A 23,525-nucleotide genomic window follows, 5' to 3' on the forward strand; every position below is an offset into this window, starting at 1 on the left:
TAGGAACAGAGGACTTATTGAAAAAAAATGGAAAATGTTCTTATCTGGGTCCCTGGGAGACTCTGGGAAGCTGGGGAGATTTTCTTTACTATATACTCATAGCAGATATTGATTTGCTTACTCACTATCCATCTCCCTCTTCTTCCTTGCTAACAGAACTCTGATTTTGTTGGGAAACCAATACGTCTGGCCCCAGGTTATGGGGCACCATAGATATAATCTAATCATTACAATCAATGCTTCCTACTACTCTAGTCTCCCTTGAAGCTAGAGATGGCCATATGCCAAAATTTGGCCAATGGGACCTAAGTGAAAGTCTGTCAGCGTGGTTTAGAGCAGGGTTTCTCAACCTTGGCACTTAGACACTTTTCACAGGATAATCCTATATTGTGGGAGTCTGTGTTGTAGAATGTTTTGCAGCTTCCTTACCTAATACATGTCAAGAGCACCCCCTTAGTTGTGACAACTACTAACATCTCTGGACATTGTCAAATGTCTCCTAGGTAGTAACATCACCTCCAGTCGAGAACTGCTGTTTTAGAGAATCATATGTTGTTGGTAGGGAACTAATGTGTCTGGTCCCTCCTTCTCTCTCTGTCTTCTTGCCTTGACCAAGGGTGTGAGGATTGCAATTGTAGGACCTATTTGGCAACCATGAGGAAAGGGCTAAAAGATTCTCCTGGAAACCACTGCTGCTTAATAGTGATAACATTATATGTTTACGTTACTATAGCAAGATTTTCCGGACTTTTCACCAACTACATTCTTGACAGAGAAGTCCGTATAGTGAAGTGGGGAGAGGCATGCCCCCTTCTTCAGCATGTGTACAGTACTGAAGGTTGCAGTACATAAGATCAAGATGTGAACTCAATTGTATTTCTATATACTAGCAATAAGCAATTAGGAATTGAAATAAAAAAATAACTGCATTGATAATAGCATGAAAAATGGGTGCATTTCATACTTAAAAACAAATCTGACAAAATCTGGGCAAGCTGTGTACACTGAACACAAACCACTGCTGAGAGAAAAGCCTTCAAAAAACAGAGAGAGAACACATGAGTTCAGAAAACTCAGTATTGGTCAGATGTCAGTTCTCCTCAAGTTGATCTACAGGTTCAATGTAATCCCAATATAAATTGCAATAACTGCAATAGGCTTTTTAAAAAATAAACTGACAGGCTGATTCTGAAATTGTACAAAAATGTAAAAGAGCCAGAATAAGCAAAATAATGTTGAAACAAAGAATAAGTTGAAGGACTTAATACTACCTCACTTCAGACTTACCATAGGCAGTCAAGACCACGTGGTGTTGGTATAAAGTCAGACATATAAATTCATGCAGCGGAATAGAGTCCAGAGACAAGGCCACTCATATCTGGTTAATTGATTTTTGACAACGGTGCCAATCTAAGTCAATGTGGGATGGGTAGTCCCTTCAACCATGGTGCTGGAACAACTAGATATCCATATGGAAAAGAAAAAAAGAACTTTCACTCTTATCTCACACCACCCACAAAAATTAACTTGAAATTGATCACAAACCTCTATATAGAAGCTAACACTAATAAACTTCTAGAAGAAAACATAATGGAAAAATCTATGCTCAGCAGGTGAGGATTCCTTAGGTAAGAATAGTACAGACTACAAAAGAAGGGAATTGACAAGTTTTATTTCATCAACATTAAAAAATGTCTTTCCTCAAAAATTTAATAAAAAATGAAATGGCAATCTATAGAGAGGAGAAAATATTTGCAATCCAAGCATCTGACGAATAACAAGTATCCAGAGGATGTAAAGGATTCTTACACCTCAATAATGAGAAGTGGGGGAAAGCCTTATTTTATTTTATTTTTTAAATTAAATTTTTTTATTAACATATAATGTATTATTTGTTTCAGGGGTACAGGTCTGTGATTCATCAGTCTTACACAATTCACAGCGCTCACCATAGCACATACCCTCCCCAGTGTCCATCACCCAGCCACCCCATCCCTCCCACCCCCCACCACTCCAGCAACCCTCAGTTTGTTTCCTGAGATTAAGAGTCTCTTATGGTTTGTCTCCCTCTCTGGTTTTGTCTTGTTTCATTTTTCCCTCCCTTCCCCTATGATCCTCTGTCTTGTTTCTCAAATTCCTCATATCAGTGAGATCATATGATACTTGTCTTTCTCTGATTGACTTACTTCGCTTAGCATAATACCCTCTAGTTCCATCCATGTCATTGCAAATGGCAAGATTTCATTTTTCTGGGCGCCTGGGTGGCTCAGTTGGTTAAACCACTGCCTTCAGCTCCGGTCATGATCCCAGGGTCCTGGGATTGAGCCCCATATCAGGCTCCCTGCTCATGCAGGAGGCCTGCTTCTCCCTCTGCCTGCCGCTTCCCCTCCCTCTCTTTCTCTCTCTCTCTCGCTATCTCTGTGTGTCAAATAAATAAATAAAATCTTTAAAAAAAAAGATTTCATTTTTCTGATGGTCGCATAATATTCCATTGTATATATATGCCACATCTTTATCCATTCATCTGTTGATGGACGTCTGGGCTCTTTCCATAGTTTGGCTATTGTGGACATTGCTGCTATAAACATCGGGGTGCACGTACCCCCTCGGATCCCTACATTTGTATCTTTGGGGTAAATACCCAGTAGTACAATTGCTGGGTCATAGGGTAGCTCTATTTTCAACTGTTTGAGGAACCCCCATACTGTTCTCCAGAGTGGCTGCACCAGCTTGCATTCCCACCAACAGTGTAAGAGGGTTCCTGGAAAGTCTTATTTTAAAATGGGCAAAAGACTTGAACTGACACTTCACAAAAAAGACACAGGAATGGTCAATAATTACATGAAAAGATGCTCAATATCATTAGTCATCAGAGAAATGTAAATTAAACCACAGTGAAATACTCCCGCGGCCCACCAGGAGGGCTATAGAATTAAGAGGACTGCGCAAATCAAATGTTGATGAGGATGCAGACACACAGGAGCTGTCGGTGGAAATGTACAATATGCTATGATCCCTTTGGAAAAGAGTTCACAAATTCTTATGAAGTTAAGAATATACTTATATGACCCACGAAGTCCTAGGCATTTACCCAAGAAAAACAAAAACTTGCTTTCACAGACTTTTACATGAATCGTCCCAGCAGCTTCATTCATAATAGCCAAAACCTAGAAGCAATTCCAGTATCTGTCAACTGGTGAATAGATACACAAATTGTGGTATATCCATACAATGCAACATTACTCAGCAATAGATATTAAAAACTACTTCTGGGGCACCTGGGTGACTCAGTTGGTTAAGCGTCTGCCTTCGGCTCCAGTCATGATCCCAGGGTCCTGGGATTGAGTCCCATATGGGGCTCCCTGCTCAGTGGGGAGCCTGCTTCTCCCTCTGCCTGCCACTACCCCTGCTTGTGCTCACTCTCTCTCTCTCAAATAAATAAAATCTTTTTAAAAAATGATTTAAAAAACTACTTACAACAACATGGATTAGTCTCAAAAATATGCTGAGCAAAAGCAACAAGATGCAAAGAGTACGTATGATGATTACATTTTTAAGAAATTCTGGGAGAGGCAAACTAAGATATGGTTGCTGTCTGTGTATATGTTGGGGGGGTTCTGTGAAGATATTTGAGGAAACTTTTTTGAGTAAAGGAAATATTCTATATCTTGATTGTGGTGGTGTAGAAATTTGTCAAAACTCATCTCTCTCCAGGGCACCTGGCTGGCTCAGTCAGTAGAGCATGTGACTCTTGATCTAGGGGTTGTAAGTTTGAGCACCACATTGGGTATAGAGATTACTTAAAAATAAAATATTTTTTTAAGATTTTATTTATTTATTTGAGAGAGAGAGAGAGAGAGAGAGAGCACGAGTGGGGGAGGGGAAGAGGCAGAGGGAGAAGCAGACTCCCCACCGAGCAGGGAGCCCACCAGGGGACTCAATCCCAGGATTCCAGGATTGTGACCTGAGCCAAAGGCAGAAGCTTAACTGACTGAGTCACCTAGGCACCCTTAAAAATAAAATCTTAAAACAAAAACACCTCATCTATCTGCATACTTTAAATGGGCTCATTTCATTACAGTTGATTTAAGAAAGATGACCAGGTCAGGGGAAGCTACAGCCCTGAAAACAATGGGGGGAGGAAGAGGTTGTGGTCTTTTGGCTCTCTGATTAGATGAGTAAGTCTGTCTCATTAGGGGGAAACTGTAGAAGGTTAGCTCTGATTGCTGATCTAAGGCACATTTTCTCAATATCTGTAATAAAAGAGATACCTTCTAAAGCACAATATAACTTACCGAGTTAACCATTCGCTTATTTCTGCTCTCATGCCTCCCCACCCTCACCCATGCTAGATAGAAGTTTTCCTCTGCTTGTGTTCATTGTAGGTATCAGCAAGATGTGCATACAGTAGGTAGAGAGTAGGTATCAGCAAGATGTGCATACGGTAGGTAGAGAGTAGGTATCAGCAAGATGGAATAGATACCCGTCTGTTATCTTCTGTGTCTTATTTCTCAACTGGTTCCAAACTCGGAAAGAGAAGATAGGGTTGTTGTCATTTGTCTCCTAAGACTCCAACAGCCTTCTTCCTCCCACTGAAAACAGTAATAACAATAGCACAATAATAAACCATAAATCGGCCAACATTTATGGAGTGTTTACTATGTGCCAGGATTACTATGTGTGAAAATGCTTATAAAATGTTATGTCTTTCATTCCTCATAATAACCCAGTAAAATGGGTACCATTTTTATTTGCGTTTTGGAGTCAAGAAAGCCAAGGCATAGAGAAGTTAAGTAGCTCACCCATGGTCATACAGTTGGTAGGTGGTAAAACTGGGTTTTGAATCCAAGTAATCTGATCTTTGAATGCTGGCCTTATTCACACAACAGCCTGAGCAACTTTTTTAAAGGTAGATTTTATTAGGTCAGTTCTCTGCTGTAATTCCTTCAGTGGATCATCACGATCCTTAGGGGAAAACAACAACGAATCTTGCTATCGTGCAGATAGGGCTCTACGTGACCTGGTCCCATTGGAGCCAGTTTCTCCTAACTTACTCTTCCAGGGCCATACTCACTTTTGGGTTCTCAGGTATGTAAACGATGCCCTGCCCCTGGACTTTTGCACATGCCTTTGCATCATACAGAAGGCTCCCCTCTACCAGCTGTCCCTCCAACCCACGCCCTGGGTCTCTTCAGGCTTTGTTGAAATACCGCATTTTTAGAGAGGCTTCTGACCCCTTCTTCTCCAAATCCAACCATAACTCCCCATTATTCTCTCTCATTTTAACCTGTGTTGTATAGCCATAGCCCTGATCACAATCTGAAATTATTTTCCTATTTCGGTGTGTAACTGGTATGACCTGCTTCACCAGCTTGGGGTGAAAGTGAAGTCACTGTGCTTTATGCTTCATGTCAGCACCAGCTCTAGTCTCCACTTGCCAGACTTCCAGGAAGCTTACTCCCTTCCTGGGGTGGTGGGGAGGCTCTTCCCCCATCCAGCTGTCCAGTAACCTCAGAGATTTACTCAACTTGAAGAGGCTAGTCCTGAGCCCAAATACCTTGACAAGAATAATCTGGAGCTTCTGAATGCTTTTCGTAGTTGGCTCTGTTGTTGTTAAACTATTACTGCTTCCTGTTGTTAAAAACCGAGCCCGTACCCTGTGGTGGGTCAGTGAGCCCTGCGCCCAGCTCACTTTGTCGGTCCAGACCTCGCTTGGGTTCAGTGTGTCAGGATGGGCGGGCCCCGCCTGGCTCCTCGGCTTAGCCCCAGGCTGGGCCAAGATTAGCTCCTAGACCCCAAGTGCCTACACCCACCCTGTGACCACACAAGTCCTAGCACCACACCCTGTTCACCAGCCAGCACTACCCTTTTGTGGTGTTTAATGACAGGGTTCTGCTGAGATCCATTAGGACCCCTCCCTCCCACTTCAGTGTAGACAGCTTACACTCCAGAGTGCCCTGTGAGATCCCCCAGAAGCTACCCTCTGGGAACACTGCCTGGGAGGACATGCACCCTCTGCTCCTCACTCCCTTCCCCTCTCCCCTGGCCCTGCCTGCTCAGCAAACCACTTACCCATGAATCCTCAGCGTCTGCCCCTGGAGGGGGATCCAAGACACTCCTCACAGCCTCATATTGATATTCTCTCTACCTGCAGCTCTCTTGAAGGCATCTTGATGGGACAGTTTCTGAAACACAGCACCCATGGCCACAGCCTCCTTCCCTTTCATCCCAGGAAGTTCTGGGTCCCCCATTTGAGTTAGCCCACCTCCCGAGCTGGCCCAGAGGAATTAGGAAAAGCAGCTTCTGTCTGGCACATGCACACAAGTGCTTCTTTATTTCCTTGCCCTCGAGCCACGGGGCCACTTGCCCTCCATTACCAGGAAGGGCCACTCGAGCGATTCCCTTTCTGATGCAAAGACAATTTTCTCCCGAATAACTGGAATTTTCCTAGATAGAAACTGTGGGACACTTATAAATAGCAGTTCATTTCAGATTTGAAAAAAATAGAATTCCATTCCAAGTGTTGCCTAGCTGCTTCTGTCTCCCTGTTTCCGCCTCAGGTCCTCTGTTTTTTCTGTAAACCCAGGGATTTGCACCACTCCTGGCTTATGGTGGGCATGCAATCCGCGTTTGTTGAATGAATGAATGAATCACCAACTCCTGAATAAAACTGTGTCTATCAGTAAACTAGGACAAGAGTTTGAGAACCAAAGGATTAACAGGAAACTGTCCAATAAAGGCTGACTATGTATGTGTTTATACACATGTAATTTTATGCATTTCTTCTTTTTAATATAGAAGAGCCCTTCTTTTTATTTTGAAACTTTCAAAAAGATTTCAGACATTCAAAGTGGTAGGAAAAATAATATAATAAACACCAGGAAATGCACCATAGAGTTTAAGAAAGAAATCCAAACTGGAGTAATTGAAGCTACCTGTGTACCCCTCCCCCCTTTCCTTCCCACCTGAGGTAACCTTTGTTCTAAATGTAAGGAAACAGTCCTTGAAGTGATAGCGCAACACACCGCAGGATCTTGCCCCTCCCTCTCCACCACAGGTGATTAAACAAAGGTGAGCCCCTGATGCACCCGGGCCAATCAGCTGCTGCTCCTCAGGAATGTGCGACTGAGGGCCTGAGTTAATTTGCTGTGATGAGCAAAACTGACAGGTTATGCTAATTTAGGGCTTAGCCTTTTACCGGGTGTGGCCATGATGAGCCAGAACAGCAAGAAGGGATGAAAGAGGCACCTGAGAAACTTGCACCTGAGAAAGAGGGGGGAAGGAGGAGAGGAGGGAGGGACAGGGAAGGGGGAGGGGGAAGGCAGAGGGGAAGTGACTTTGACCTTATTTCCAAATAGTTTTCCCCTTCTCTGTCCCACACCTCTAAGGCCTCCCTACTTTTCTGACTTTTAATTCGTGGGAGTCCTTTATAATCTTCCCGTGATCTCCATTTTACGTGGATGGGTTCTATTACTTTAAACTAAATAATTCTTAAAACAAGCTTTCCCTACAAAAAAAGAAATGTTATTCCCTAATTACAAGTGGCCAAAATTCCCAGAATCCTAGAATTTGATTCATTTGACAGATATTTATTGAGCACCTACTAAGTACCAGGCTTTGGGACAAATCCTTGGTTCAGCTTTCCAGCCAAGGTGACCAACCAGCTAGGGTTTGGGGGACTTTCCCAGTTCCCCGCATCCTGAGACCCACCTTAGTGTTAGCAAATGGGACCCTGGGTTACCCTGTTTCCACCCAAAGTAGAAACCCTCCTCTTTTTTTTTTATTTTTAAGATTTTACTTATTTATTTGACAGAGAGAGACAGAGCAAGAGAGGGAACACAAGCAGGGGGAGTGGGAGAGGGAGAAGCAGGCTTCCCGCAGAACAGGTAGCCCAACGCGGGACTCGATCCCAGGACCCTGGGACCATGACCTGAGCCGAAGGCAGACGCTTAACGACTAAGCCACCCAGGTGCCCCAAGTAGAAACCCTCCTACAACACCCCTTGTTGTCTTATAGCAGCTGATATTGTACAAACATTTGGCTAGACTAACAGAAAATTCTTTGCGCCTAGTTTAATTCCATCTTCATAGTTTCTACTGCCATATTCTGCTTCTGGTTCTCACAAAACATATGTTTGTCCATTGTTAATTATAGCACACTGACCAGGTGTGTGCCATAATTTAAACCTGGATTGGTTATCCATTGCCTACCCCAGAGCAGGCACAAATTGGAGTCCTTCCCAGCTCCAACAATCCCCCCTAAGGTTGTGCTTACACCATTCTCTTCCTTGGGAGGAACTTCTGGGAACCCCTTTCTCAGGCCAAGTGATCCCAAGGGGCTACCAATACACATGACCCCAAGTCCTTCATCCATTCACGAAACACATCCATGGAACCTCTGGCAACTATGGACAAGTAGGGGAGATGGGTCCTGAGTTCTGGTAAATATACAACGTTGTGAGTGCTCAGTTCTATGACAGATGGGTCCAATGCTAGTGGGCATGAGAGGGAAGAGGGATGACATGCAGCTGTAAGAATCAGAAGTTACTTTAGATGAAAGAGCTGTCTGAAACATCAACTGCTAAACTGCAGCTTCCCCAAGCACACTGGCATCATTAACGTGTTAACGGCCATTATTATACTAATCCGCGTATTCATCAGCTTTCTAACCAGGACCCAGGTCTCTGGGGAAATGGGACAGAAGCCTGCTCCTCCTCCCATCTTCCTCATCTCAATTTATGGCATCTCCATCCTTTGTGGGTCTCATCCATGGCTGCACATTGGAATCCCCCAGAGGGCTTTAAAAATTGATGCCTGGGGGCCCCTGGATGGCTCAGTCGGTTGAGTAGCCAGCTCTTGATTTCGACTCAGGTCATGATCTTGGGGCCCTGGGATGGAGCCAGGTGTCTGCTTCCGAGCTCAGCAGGGAGTCTGCTCAAGCATTCTCTCTCTCTCCCTCTGCCCCTCCCTCTGCTCATGCTCTCTCTCTGAAATAAATAAATCTTAAAAAAAGAAATTTGGATGCCTGGTCTCACAGAGTTTCTAGTTATTTGGTGTGTGGTGTGGTGTAGACATCAGATTTCTGAATCTTTCCCAGGTGATCCAATGTGCAGCTAAGATTGAGCTGGACACTCAGGCCAAGACCTCCTTGACCTCTCCTCTTTTCATACCCACATCCAACCCAGTAGAAGTGCTGTTGGCTCTACTTTCCAAGGAAACACCTCTCCCACCAATTCTCACTCCCTGACTGCCCACCAGCTCCCAGGCCTGAGATTGTCAGTGGCCCCCTAATTACCGGCAGTTGCCCACCTGCCATTGGCTTTCAGCCTGACCATCAGAGAGGTTTTTAAGCCCAGTATAGGTGACAGCCCCCTTTGTTCAAAATTCCTCTGTACCTCTTAGGGTGGGGGGAGTCTTAATCTAGCTGATAGGGCCATAGATGGTCAGATTCCTGGTTATCTCTTTGACCTCCTCTCTTATCATTCTCTCCCATTCCCCTCCTGGGCTTTCAACCCCATGGCCACCCCTGATGTTTCCAGAACACCCTCAAGGTTTTTGTGCCTAGAGACCTTTGCCTGAACTGCCTTCTTCAGGTGGTTGCTCGCCCTCCTCCCTAATTTAGCCAGGTCTCTGCTGGAATGTCACCTTCACTGAGGCCTTCTCTGAGCACGCTGTCTAACATCGCCCCCCGCCCCCCCATCACTCTCTATGTCCTTATTTTCCTTTGGTTTTCTTCTTAGCATTTATCACCTAGTACATATTTTTGTTTGTTTAATCTCTTCCCCAGCCCCATTAAAATGTGAGCTCCAGGGAGCACATTCTGCTCTCTGTTCTGCTATATCTATAACACCTAGAACAATAGAAGTTGCTCAATAAATGCTATTACAAAGAATGAAGGAAGACAGGTACATTTTAATGGGAGAGAAAAGGTCTGGTGTTGCCAAAGTAGAGCAAATCGATGCAGTGTCCCTTACTTCTGCCCCTTACTGGTCAAGTGACCCTGAACAAGTTACTTCACCTCTCTGAACCTCAATGTCCTCATCTGTCCATGGTGATACTAACAGTACCTGTGGGCCTCAAAAAGTTGTTGGATTACATAGAGTCCTATATGAATAGCAGAGCAAAGTGCCTACAAGTGGGAGAATATGCCCCCAAAATTGTAGCTATAATGACTGTGTATAATATTAGCAGGGCAGGAGCCAAAGCCCAGAGCCCTGGATGCTCTGGGGAAAGATGATCTTCCCGTGGGAAGGGAGGGAGGGCATCTTGGGCAGGCGGTCCAGGATGGTGGCACAGGTTGGTGGTTGATGATGGTTGGTGACCCAAGTCAAGTCTTTGCTCTGAAAACTAGTTTTTTATACCTCTAGACCTCACAGGGTTTCTTTGAGGATCAAAAGAAATATTGTATACCATTCTTCGCTTGAAACATACACATTTGAAAAGAACCGCATAGAGAAATGCTGTGTACACTTCTTTTCAAACCGGAAATTGCTACATAAAGGCCCTTATTATGATCTCCCAACTTTGTCCAAATCTGTCTATATAAACACATGCTTGTCTTGTCTTTCTCATCTGAAGCTGTCCTATCCTCCAGGGACTGGCATTCTTAGGGACTGGCCAAGTGGGAACCTGGCTGGTTAGCTGCACCCATCTCTGCTCAAAGGCTCTGTTTCTCCCCAGATTTATTTTGTATTTTAGTCTATTTTAATATGGGCTCTTAGCAGAACACATGTACTTTTTTATTATTCTACTTTATCATATAATTTCTTTAGGAAGCATAATTTGATTTTGAAAAATACCTAGTCTTCCTAATGTACACATTATCCTCAACTTTGTTGATGTAATCCCTTTGTTGTGTTTAAAAATATATATACATATATATTACATATAATATTACATCTACTTTGTGAAGTATATTATTTATACTTAGGCTCACTTTTATTTCTATAATCCTTTCCTTATTCAAATCTCTACAGCTTGATCATGTTTAAGTCTTAGGAATACTTTTCCTTTATTTGCCATTATTAGTGTATTCATTCAATCATTTATTCACTCAACAAATATGTATGGAGTGCCCATTATGTGCCACTGTTGTATTGGGGGTAATGCAGCAAAACAAACAGATTTAAAACTAAGAACTATGGGGGGGAAAATAAAACAGGGAGGAAGATAAGGGATTTGACTGTAGGGGGTTTCAACATTACCTAGGGATGGCCAGGGAGGGCTGACTGAGAGGGTGACATTTTTGTTAGACTTGAGGGCGTTAGGGGACAGTTCTAGTGTCTTGCAGAGTAACACTTCAGGAAGAGGGAATGATGAGTGCAAAGGCCCTGGGGAATGAGTCAAGTCAGAGAAGGAGCAAAGAAGCAGAATGAGGACGGGGAGTGGTAAGAGAAGGGGTCATGCCAAGTACGATCTCACAATAGGTGAACCGTGCAGGTTGTTTAGACCAGGGTGGTGGCAGCAGAAATGGGTGGTAGTTGAATTCTGGATATATGTGAAGACCTACCTTACTACTGTTCTAGGAATTGCTAATGAGGTCACTAGCTGACAATGTGACTTCACTGGTATGACATCAATTAACTTCAATAATTTCGTTTCATTTAAAGGACCCAGGATGCTAGTATCCCTATGGACCCTTTCTTCTAACATTTGATCCTAGATTCCACCCCTCTGGGTCAGCGAAGTCACCTTCTCCTACAGGCATCCTCACTGGCTCTCCTTCTTGAGTCCATAGACCCAACTCTCCTGCAATGCCTTTCCTTCCTTGAAGGTGCAGGCAGGACTCCTGCTTCCCAAAGGATGCGCTTCCCAGCGTCCCACAGCCTCTGGCTCCCTTGCTCTTTTGATTTTATTAACATCACACATGCGTTTGCTTTGATGTGAAAAGGAAACAAAAATATTCTCCACTTTCTCTCTGAAAGTTCTACTTGTTAAAGTTGGTCAGATTTGAGAGTGGCATTTTATAGAGTCCTTGGCGTAAATCAGCAACTTAAATTATGCCATCTGCCACACGAGTGGAGTTTATGTAACACCGCAGTCGGCAGGAGGTGGGGTGGGGGGGTGGAAGCTGTTTAATATTATCCATCAATACCACTGCCTTCCCGGACCCCCTCCCTCAGGACGCCACCTGCCATGTTCTCAGTAGTTTCAGTGCCCTTCATGACTGGTCTAGCACTACTCGCACACGAATAGATTTGGTTCTTGGGGATAGGAGTGCTTTCCACCCCCAACAAAGAATACACAACCTCATCTTGGGGGCTCTTTCCTGTATTGCATACACTGTATGTTGTTGTGCTTCATGGTCTTATTATTTTAAGCACCTAAAAACAGAATAAAGAGATCTAACTATTGTAAATACACGGCCATAAAACCATCCATGACCCTGAGTGTGGGTAACGGTAGTTCTACCAAGTATGAAATTGATCACATGTCACTAAATCTTGTCAACTTTTTACTACTCCTTACATTTCACCTCAGTATGTTCCTTGAGTAGAATCAGGACATTCTGAAAATCCAGATCAAACAACATTCATTTCCTGACTCAAACCCAACTAAGCCCACTCTCCCTCTTCCCCAGAGAATAGAAGATGATATGGTCAAACTGCCCTAAAACTTACATGGTTTTAAAAGGTTTGGGACAGGAAAAAACAACAATCCTTTTTTCTTTGCAGTTTTGCTTTGCCCTCTTCATATTCTTTTTTAAAATAATTTTTTATTGTTATGTTAATCACCATACATTACATCATTAGTTTTTGATGTAGAGTTCCATGATTGTTTTGCCCTCTTCATATTCTTTTATACTTGTTATAGTTTATGGCAAACAAGCAACATGAGAAGAGACAGTCACCCACAACCACTGCCCCCCCCTGCCCCGCCCCTGCTGCCTATGAGGTGGGGTCTGGGGGCAGGACACTGAGTACTGCTCTCCAAGCCCACTTCATTGCTTGATAATTTTTTTTTCAAAGATTTTATTTATTTATTCATGACAGACAGAGAGAGAGAGAGGCAGAGGGAGAAGCAGGCTTCCCGTGGAGCAGGGAGCCTGATGCGGGACTCCATCCCAGGACCCTGGGATCACGACCTGAGCTGAATGCAGATGCCCAACCATCTGAGCCACCCAGGCGCTTGATAATTTTTGAACTTGGCCGAATACATAAAGTCTCTGAAGCCCAATTTCTTTTTTCATAATATAACTTTGTTCCTCCCTCTAACTGGGCTACTGTACACCCAGGGAGACCAGTGCCCCCAGCAGAGAGAAGGCTGTCCTTCAAGAGTCTGTCCCGATGACCACGTCTCTGCTTACATTACACCCGCCTCTAGAGTATCTTCTTATCTTGCTTTCAGTCTCCAAATACCTTGTCATGCTTCAAGAAATAGTATCACCTCCTTGTGAAGGCTCTGTGCAAACTACAAAGAGAAATTGGTGTGTCAGGGATAATTAGCACCATATTGGTTTTTTTTTTCTCTTTCTTGAATTACATTAATTTTTCACCATTATCATCTCCCATTTTCCAAAACTTATAAAAATGTTCAGTATTACTTGGTAAAGAACTACTGCTTGCTAATTACCATTGAAATTTTTTTTCTATCAAACACCATGCTAACATCTGCCTGTTGCTACCATGATCACATTGCAAATCAAATTTTAAAGCTGCAGAATAATCAAAGGTATAAATAAAATAGCCTCTGTACCTGGTCAGATATTTTAGCAGGTTAAGAAGTGGATCACATCCTAGTGGTGGAAATACATAGTTTGGGAATTTGCTCTATCTTAATTGCACATTAGTTGCTATAACCCTAGGGAATTTTCTAGACAAAAATCTCCTAGTTATTTAATTCCTCAATCCATGCCTTCATCATTACCTGTATTTATAAACTTCATTGTCTGTAAATAAAGAATATTGTGACAGAAAGCACTTGGGACAAGACCTACAATGACACAAGGAAAATAAGCAACTCTAGGCATTTAACTTAAAATGGGGATTGAACACATGCAGATAACTGTCTTAGACGATAATGAAGTTTGTTTTGGTTCGAGTTGTTTTTTTTAAATGTCATTCTGTCTTACTGAAAACTCAAAAATCCTGTGGAGCACTTTTATTAGGCAGAAAAACAAGAGCAGACCTGAATGAATGCTTTCTCTCAGCACTCTGCCCTTTCTTCCTCTCTCTTCAAAATTCAAGGTGCTTCTGAAGCATAGAACACTCAGCTTTTTTAAAAGGTCCCCAGAATCAGTGAATGCTTTGCTGTTCAGAATTTAGCTTTTTGAAAGCAAGTCGTTCTACCAGCTTTTGCATAACTGCTGTACTTAACTGCATGGGCCTTTTCCAGTTGTATTTTTGCTGACACATTTTGAATTGATTTTATATATGAACTGATCCCTGTTCTCTAAGTTTTACCAACTGCCAATTGTGTAAGGTGAGATTTTCAGGGTAAAAGACTTCATAGGACACAGCATTCCTACAAGATATGCTGTGCACTATATGGCTTTTGGACAGGTAGCTGGGATGTTTTCTTAACAGTTCCTGACAGAGGTTAGGCTTAACTACCAGATGGAGAGAATGGAGATGCAAAGATACACCACTCATTACATTTACAAGTACTTTTTCTCAAAGAAATTATTCGTTTAGACAACAATGCATGACCCACTGTCTTATGAATGCCCGAACTACCAAGTTAAAGCACATGTTAAGAGAAAACACTAATGAACTATTTACTGTAGTATCTTGTCGCTCACCTGTACTTAAAGCTCTTTCTTCCACCTACAGACTATCTCAGGCTATTTTTATGGTTTCTGAAACCGTCTGTTCTAACCTGTACTCACTGCTCCTTAGAATACAAATGTTAATTACCTTTTTAACATTTCCCTGCTCCTTGCTATGAGCCTCAAATGCCCCCAAGCCTTTATTAGTTTCTCAACACTCAGGCCTTTTCTCTGGTTTTCTACAAGCGGCAAAACTCAGGACTCAGCTCTCCCAATCATCTTTAGTTAGAGGGATACCAATTTGCCCTCTAGGGAGAAGTACAGAAATGAGACTGCCCTTAAATCTCAACTAATGCAGACCTTCTCCCTCCGCGTTGAATAGTCATTGAATTCTAACCGTCTTAAACCTCTCTTTAACAGGATGAGTTCAAACACGTCAGAGAGCTTCCTTCCCCACCTGAAGTCTGTCCAGTTCTTCATTTGGAAACTTCGGTTTCCCTCCCTGGGGTACATCCGTGGCTGGGGTTTGTTCCTATGATGAGGCCATCCTTCAGCCAAGTGTAGCACTTTATTATGGTTTGTTTTCATCTGTGGGTCCCATTATCTTTTTTCTCTGATAATAAATTCCCTAAGGGGCCCGAAAATGGATTCTGCCGTAGTTACTGGTTTGTCAACTGACTTTGTCCTTGTTTCTTGTTTAAGGGTCAGGAAGTTGCTATTATAGTGAATGAAATGCAGCTTCCAAAGGGCCTCCGGGAGCAAATAGAAACCCCATTTAGAATGCAAACATCACTCTAAATGGTTGTTGAGGGGACTCCGCCCTGCCCCTGAAAAGTAACTCATTTTGATAGAAATTAAGAATTTGTAATTTGATAAGTCTTATAGAGGTTTTTGCTAATTGTAATTCCTCATTGTATTATATTACCGAACGTTGCAGAGGGAGGACTCTCTTGCAGTTGCGAAGAATGGACTTTGGCTCAGTTGCGGGAGTTCTTGTATTTTATTACTTTACTCACTCCTGGCAGGTGATAATTGAACTAAAAATAAAGTAAGTCAGAAGACAGCATAGCACCAGGCAAGAGTAGATTTTCAACAAATATTTGCTGAATAAGTGAAAGAAAAGGAGAAAAGGAACTCTGAAAATTTTTAAGAGAGAGTGACTGTGGGCAAGAGCTCAGAATTTCTGGGATCAAAATCAATTAGAAACATTCAGGCCATCCCATTTTGAGCCTGAGTATGATTTTGCCATGAGGAAAACATGTGTTTCTTCTTTGAGTAAAATTCTGGAGAATAAAAAGGAGGGGCGCGGGGGGAGATGAATGTGAAGAAAAGCTGAATGGGATGAGCAGAAGATAAAAGCAAAGAGGGAAACATAGACCAGGGCCTGTTACGAAGAAAACCAACAGAAATTACGTGGATTTGCTCCCTCCTCTGTCCTCTCTTCTAATTCCCTTTCCTTCTTTCTTGTATTTATACTCAGAATTCCAAAGGGAGATTAAGAGCAATTTAGAAATATGTTAAGTAAGACAACACCAGGTGGCAAATAGCAATTTAATTCTCCTTGCCAGCAGAGCTAAAGACTTAGAACCTTTTCATTAGCAAAGCCGGGTGGGAGGGGAACACGAGGGAGAGGGAGGTAGGAAAACGCCCTTAAAGTGTTGGGACAAAGGTAGCGCAGCGATGGATAGGCTCTCACAAGAAATCTTTTAATACGTGCATTAATTCTCCTTTTCATCTTACCACCTGCTAGAAAAGTAGTTGTAGAGGCATTTCAGACGTGTTCTCTGAAGCAAATATTTACACCGGAGTAGTGTGTTGACACCATGTGGCTTTGGGTTTCAGGGAGCGGCCTGGTGCCTCTCGGGACATGTAAGTACAGAAGGCAGGCCCGCCACACCCGGGAGAAGCTGGCTGGTTTCAGAGGCAGCTCCGAGAGTCATGTTTGCCTCCACAAGTCAAATGAGCTGCTTTTTGTTTTGAAAATAGGATAAGGGGTCGGCTGATGAAGTCTTTCCCGTAGTGATGTCCTATTTGGTTTTAACCAATGGCAAAATCGGATTTTCCGAGACCCTAAACACACGCTGTGTAGATACTGATAAATACATAGCATTGAAGAGAAACTAGAATATCCTGCCACTGACATTGTAATTCTTTCAGCTTCTATACCCATTAGTACCGAGGGGCCCCTCGGTGGCCTGGCGGCCCCTCATCTACTTCGGAGGCCCAGGATGGGGGAACCCTGAGGCTCCTGCACTGAATCATAAGAAAAGGTTCCCCCTTTTTTTTCCTTTAAGTTATGGACTCTTCTTTTGTGTGAAGATCAGTAGGTACGAATCGAAGAAGCAGGTAGAAAGTTTCTCCCCCCGAGGGAACTGAATATAAGGAGAGAAAAGTGCAGCGGCAATGAGGTGAGCTTCCCAGGACTTGTACGGTGGGCCCGTGGGTGTCCTGTCTGACCAGACCCCCTGTCATGAAACAGGAGGAGCCCAGAGTGGTTCTTGGACAAATTCAGAAATGCTGGCTGGGCTTTTCCTTTCCCCCTCTGCCCTGCTGACAGATGGGCTTGCACTGCTATGGTTACGGGAGGACACCCCTCAGGTCTTAGGATAGGCGGGCGGGCAGTCATCATGTGGCCTCCCTGTGCGTGCGCAGGCGGAGCCGGTCCTGTCAGACGTTAGGGTCACAGACTCTAGGTCGGAAGATCTAACACTGTTTGGAATTTCCCTTTTAAAAAAAAAAGTGATAGGCTAACATAACACTGTATGTTAAGTATACTGGAAGAAAGCAAATAAAAACAAAGCAAAACAGAAAGTGATGCTGTGGTAAACAATAGTAAGACCGATTTTAAATGTTTTCGAACTGTTGTCTCATGAAAAATGATTCCCTCTCTCTGTTGTTTTTTTGTTTGTATAACGTTAAGAGCTGGGGCCCAAGAATCAGACTGGGATCAAATCCTGCGCCAATGGCCTCAGTTTGCTCATCTGTAAGTGGGGTTAATAAAAGAATTTAAGTCATGTATCATGATCTTTGTGAGGGCTAAATGAGTTAATGCATATAATAAAGCACTTTCGATGCTTGTCTCCTCATAAGCATCAAATAAATTTGACATTAATCTGTTATTAAATAGATTGAACAACTTTGTCCTCAAGGCCTCAGTTTGTTTCACTGAAGTTCTAAAACAGCAGGCACTTTTGCATTTTATTGAGCCAGCCCAGAGGTCTAGATTCACGTCGTGACCTTCCAAAGCTGCAATAGCCGGTCCTTCTTGTCAAATGCCCGAGGACCTGATTCTCATACACAAAACCAAGTAGAGAATTAGTCAGGTTACCAGTACGAGATTTATCTGAAAAGTTGTTTCTCATCCTTGGGAATTTGCCTTCGGAAAAGAATTATTTTCTACTTTCCCTGAATACTAAGTCTTGGACCTGTGACTTATCCATAAAGGGGAGCATAACAACCCCAGCTTTCATTCATTTAGTTTTTCATCATATATTTATGGAGAACTTACTGTATCATTTGCTAGGAATTAGATGTCAAAGATGAACAAGACATAATCGGTATTAAGGAATTTAGTTAGGGGAACCGTATGGACATCCAAATATGGTGATGTGAGCTGTAAGCCAGATCTGGGGAGGCTGAAAAGGCTTCACTGAGTAGGTGGTATTATTTCTCGAAGGGTGAATAGAAGCTTGCCAAGATGAAAACAGTAGAGAAGGCCATTCTAGAAAAATGATATATCGTGTGCAAAGGGCCAACAGTCAGCAAAGGCCCTCGGTTATTGAGCATATGGGCGAGAAGTTTGGCGTGACCAGGGCATGGGATCCTCTCTTTTCTACTGCATAGCTGCTCCTGCCGAGCCATACTCTTCAGGGCTGAGTAGACGGCAAGAGCAGTGACTACCTCCAGCTCTGATGCTCAGACCCAGAGGGAGGATACTAACACATCTCCAAAAGAACCACCAAGGATCAGGCCTCAGAAGCTTATGAAATGAGTTGCCCGAGTGAAGGGTCATGGCAGAACTCGGCACAGCCAGAAGGGACGGTGAGCCCGAGGGGCGATGCTTGCAGGAGCCAGCAGGATTCGTCGAAAGGCCCAGGACAGTGCAGATGCAAGTAAACAAGGAGTTTTGGGGGCGGAGAGGTGCAGGCTTGGGGTTGTGAAGTGCCTTTTATGTCTTTCCAAGGTGTTGAGTTTTGCCTTTTCCTGCAGGCACAAGCGAGCTGGTAGACTGTCTTCACACCTTTGCAGTGTGGAGTAGGTTTGGGAAGGAAAGGGGCCAAGACAGGAACTCGTGTTTAGTGAAGATGGCGTTGCAGTGCCTCTGGGGCCCCTGCCAAGGTCTGAAGAAAGACTGGTACTGGAGATGGAGAAGAGGGATAGATAGACTATGGAGGCATTTCAGGACCCTGCAACGCTGGATGAGGGTGGGGAAGGAGGAACAGTTTTGCCGAGGACAGTGCTCAGGGAGAGTCTGGCTGGGGTTGGGCAATGTTGGAAGCCGGGGTTTAAGTGTGGAGCCTGGAGCAGCTCAGCCACAGAGAGCTAACTTTTCTCAAGGCGCTGAGCTCACCGTTTCACATGGGTTAGTGCTTTTGCTCACACTGTACCCCTGCAAGCGGGGTGGGACTACTCCAATGAAGACCAGGGGAACTGAGGCACAGGGAGGTGAAGGAGCTGCCCATGTTTACACAACTGTACATGGCATGCTAGGTCTGGGACCCATGGCCACCTTGCTCTTCACCTCTGTTCCTGCCTTCCTGGAATACTGAGAAGTAATCTTGGTTTAAAAAAGTTTGAATTAGGGACACCTGGGTGGCTTAGTCCGTTAAGCATCTGCCTTCAGCTCAGGTCATGATTATAGGGTCCTGGGATCGAGTCCCACGTCAGGCTCCCTGCTCAGCGGGGAGCCTGCTTCTCCCTCTGCCTGCCGCTTCCCCTGCTTGTGCTCTCAAGTTCTCTCTCTCAACTAAATACACAAAATCTATAGGGAAAAAAAGGTTTGAATTATTCCCAGATTTTGGAGGATAGCTTGAGCAGATCCACTAGAGCCTATTTGCATGAGTGGCTGAGGAATCCTAAGCAAATAACTCACTGGAGGGAAGATACTGAGAGAGAAAGGCCCCCGGCAGCAGAGGATGTGCTCCTGATGGACAGCCCATGTTTCCCCAGGGACAGAGTACAGCAGGTGGAAAAATGAAAGGCCTGTTTCACACACGTCTCCTTAGGACACGGTAAAACAGACCGGTGAAGGTGGTCTCAGGAGGATTGGAGGCCTGAGGCCCAGGGTGGATAGGAGGTTGCGTAGACCTTGTCAGAGCATTGGCAGACTTAGCCATCATCGAGATGGCTCCAGGGGCTAGAGGGAGGAAAATAAAGTCTCTTCTGTAGCAGCCAAGAGACCTCTCAAACAGATCCATGACACTCCTGGGGGCTTCTCTGAACCCTGGAGAATAATCTACAAAAGGTTGAGGTTCTTACAACTCTGCCAGTGGTCAGGGTCACGGACAGTGTTTTGCTATCATAACCCTTTTTTTCTCCTCAGGCAAGAGCACAGAGCATAGGCTATGTGATAAAGAACAATAAAAGCCAGCCCCAGTTGGCACTTCACTCTGTCCCATGTGTGGCACTAAGTGTTGATGTATATTCTCTTTTTTTTTTTTTTTAAATATTTTATTTATTTATTTGACAGAGAGAGACACAGCGAGAGAGTGAACACAAGCAGGGGGAGCGGGGGAAGGAGAAGCAGGCTACCCGCCCAGCAGGGAGCCCAATGTGGGGCTAGATCCCAGGACCCTGGGACCATGACCTGAGCCGAAGGCAGACGCTTAACGACTGAGCCACCCAGGCGCCCCGATGTATATTCTCTTATTTAACCACCAAAATAATACCAAGAGGTAAATGCTATTATTGCCCCATCCTACACATGAGAGAATGGGCCGAGAAGAGATATCCGTAAGTTCTGTCCCGAGTTAAAAGCTTATGAACTGAGGATCCTATAAGCCTATTGTGATCACCACTTTTTTCATATTGAATCAAAAAGTCCAGTTTGAATACACCTTACACAAATTCTAAGGCTACTTTGAAGATGGCCAACATCTTCTTTAATTTGAAGTTTGTTTTCTCAGCTGACTGGATTTGTCTCCAGCACCCTGGAGGTGTGAAATGACATCACCATCTGATCAGCATCTAAAATGCTGATTTTGGCTAATTTTGGCTAATTTAACAAATAGAGATCTTGAATGTGCTCTCTTAATTATCTTTGACCATTTGAGCATGTTGCGTGAAAACCCTGGGTAGGCAGCCTGTTCTGCAATTTGTTTTTGAAACAAGCTTTTTAGTCTCACGGGCTGAGAGGATTCTGTTTAAAGGGTGTACACTGTGAATCACAGTTTCAAAGGAAGACGACAAATACAAATCTCAGCCAAGCAATTTGTGAAACTGGATTGCTGACAGAAATCCAGGAAGCAGCAGAAAAACAACCAAACACAAAAACATAGTCAAGTGCCTGGATGTAATCTGAAGTAACGAAGTGGAATGAGCCCCGGGATGACATGATGACACAAGGGAGCGGAGATTGAACAGGCTGTCTTGTTTTGAAAAACAAGGAGCGCAGTTGATCTGAGCCCTGAGAACATTCCACAGACCCAGGGTGGCGGGCTCTCCTGCATTTGGTATACAAGCGGCCTTCACCTGCTCCTGATGGGTGTTCAGTTCACCGCAGGGACAGGGAACTGAATGTTTCCTCCATTAGATTCAGATGCTTTATTACGTTCACTAAGCTCAAGCAATACAAAACTCTTTAGTGATTACTTTTATCATCATCACAGCTAACACTTAATGGAGCTCTCTACTTTCAAAATGGATCGGAGTCTGTCTGGTCCTCACTTGAATGTAAGCTCCCTGAGGGCAGGGATTTTCACTTATTCTGTTCACTGACGTATTCACAGTACTTAGAATAGTGCCCGACACACAGCTGATGTTCATTAATGTTTGGTGAATGAATGGATGGATGAACAACCTCATGCTTGCACTTGGGCAGGCAGTATTCTAAGTGCTTTACTGATTCATTCAATCTTGATCACAATCCTGTGATGTTGGCATTTATTATTATTCCTGTTTTACAGATGAGCCAACGGTGTCCCAGAGAAGTTAATTTGCTTGTGCACAATCGTGGCAGAGGCAGAATCAAACCCAGGCAGTCTGACTCCAAAATCTACCTCTCTGTGCGTACTGTCACTCTTTCATGCTAATACAACTGGTCTTCAAGCTTCCTATTTCCACTGTTAGTTTTTCCTTAGTCTCGCTACATTGACTTCCACATAATGTTCTTCCAACAGGTCAATCTATTTTATCAGACTTTTTTACACGTAAAAGAAAACTTTTACTTTGTTCTTTTAAAAGCACACAGTATACCATGTTCTTATTGCTTATGCCAAAGGGCTTTGAATTCATTTACATGCAGAGAACAATTAAGACAGGAGAATAGAAATATTACTTTAGGGAGGATCCTAAATTTATATTTTCTTTTAAGGACAAGCTAAGCTATTATGATTTTTAAATAAAAATGTGTTTATACTCAACTTTTTTTCTGTGGCACAGTATAAATACCATTTTTTAGAAGTAAGTAATATGGCACAGAATTACCCAGGCCATAAAATTATAAATCTAAGTTTTTATTCTTTAATTTTTATGTAGGCTTCCTAATTCTTCAGGGCAATTTTATCTCTTTAAAGCAATCAGATATGTAATGTGTAAATGATACTGCATTTAGAGCGGTACAGACTTACCACTGGAGAGGTGAACCCATGTTAGGTAACTACAAATTGCAGCCTGGGCTGAGCAATCCTTTTTCTCGTAAGACTTCTTTTAAATTGGATATGTCTAAGTTTTCTTGCTCAGGCAAAGGAAAAGTGAGGGCAACTTCTGGTTTGCCACTGTATTCTGTGGAGTTTCCTTAAGGAATTTTTTCAATTCCATTTTGAACATGCTAATTTACAGCATTAAGTTTCCCTATGTGATAAAGTTCTACCCTCCACCTTTTCCATCTGATTTCCTGCCATCTCCTACCCCTCGTGCCCTCCCAGCTCATGAAAATCATGCTCCAGCTATCACTGTTCCCACAGATTGGTCAGTCCTTTCGTATTTAAGATGAGGATGGCAAGAGGAGGTAGTGAAATTTTGCTGGGTACGTGACCATCTCCCTTTTGTTTTGGAGGTCTTCAGACTGTCATTCAGTAGCACATGTGAATAAGGACATAGCATTGAACAGAGTCCTTTATTAGTAGTAATTTTTATAAGTTACACCAATTCCTTACAAAAAGCTCAGTTTTAGAACCATAGACTCTTAGAAAGACCTTAATAATCATCTCATACAATCTCTCAGGTAACTCAGACATTGTGTATTTGCTAACTCATTACCAAATTATATTAGTAGAAAACCAAAGTTACAATTACATTCTTTAAAAAATATTATTTTTCCAGGACACCTGGGTGGCTCAGTCAGTTAAGCATCCAACTCTGGATTTCGTCTCAGATCATGTTCTCAGGGTCATGAGATCGAGTCCCAAGATGTGTTCTGCACTGGGAATGGAGCCTGCTTAAGATTCTCTTTTTCCAGGGCGCCTGGGTGGCTCAGTCCTTAAGCATCTGCCTTTGGCTTGGGTCATGCTCCCAGGGTCCTGCGTTCGAGCCCTCTGCTTGGCGACGGTCCTTCTTCTCCCTCTCCCACTCCCCCTGCTTGTGTTCCCTCTCTTACTGTGTCTCTCTGTGTCAAATAAATAAATAAAATCATTAAAAGAAAAAAGATTCTCTTTTTCCCT

This window comes from Eumetopias jubatus, unplaced genomic scaffold (assembly GCF_037043125.1).
Source record: "Eumetopias jubatus isolate StellerSeaLion01/CBP00866 unplaced genomic scaffold, mEumJub1_p1.0 scaffold_8, whole genome shotgun sequence".
NCBI lineage: Eukaryota > Metazoa > Chordata > Mammalia > Carnivora > Otariidae > Eumetopias > Eumetopias jubatus.